Raw genomic sequence first — 867 nt, forward strand, 5'->3', positions numbered from 1 at the left:
CTCTTTCCCCCCTCAAAATTCCCAAAATTCACTGTTTTCCCTCGTTCGGCTTCGGGATTCACTTTTTCTTGTTGCATTTAAAATTTTTGGGGGGCTCTTTTACCCCAAAAAAACCTTCCCCTGGGGCTTCAATTTCCTCGCCGTGGGGTTATTCCCTCCTCCATAAATTTTTTTTTTTTCTTCTTTTATTTGAATTTGGCTGCTCCCGTGGAACCAGGGAGAGGAAAAAAAAAAAATTTCATGTTTTTATCACATTCTGCATTTTTCCATAGCCAAACCCGCTGCTTTCGTCCGCCCCGAGTGCTCAAAAAACCCCCGTGAGGATGAAAAACACCGAACCCCCCCGAATTTCCGCCGTCATGTCTCCGCAGGTCACCTTTTACCTTTTTTTTTCCCCCCAAATCCTCGCTTTCCTCCTCGGAAAAAGAGCCGAACCCATTTTTTCCGCTGCCGCTAGCGCTAAAAAGAGCAAAAAAACCCCCAAATTTCCCCCCCGCGACCCCCATTAACGCCGAGGGATCGAGGCAGGGTGAGGTTTTGGGGAGGGAGAAGGAAAAAAATTGAGGTTTTCGGGTCACCCCAAAAATCTCACGGGGGTTTAGGGAAAGCCGTGGAGGTGCCGCGAATCTGGAATTCGGGGTTTTAGGGAAAGCCGTGGAGGTGCCGCGAATCTGGAATTGTGGATTTTTTGGGGGATAATTCCGATTTTTTTGGGGGAAGGAGGGGGGGAAGCCTCGTTTTTAGGTGTGACGCGCGCGCTTCGAACCCTCTGCCCGTCCCCTCGTGTTGATCCCGCGCCGCTGTTCGATGTCTGTCACTCTGTTTAGTGGGGAAACAAATAAAAGTTGCTGTGCAAAAAAAAAAAAA

This window comes from Pterocles gutturalis, unplaced genomic scaffold (genome assembly GCF_000699245.1).
Source record: "Pterocles gutturalis isolate BGI_N339 unplaced genomic scaffold, ASM69924v1 scaffold7581, whole genome shotgun sequence".
NCBI classification, from domain to species: Eukaryota; Metazoa; Chordata; class Aves; order Pterocliformes; family Pteroclidae; genus Pterocles; species Pterocles gutturalis.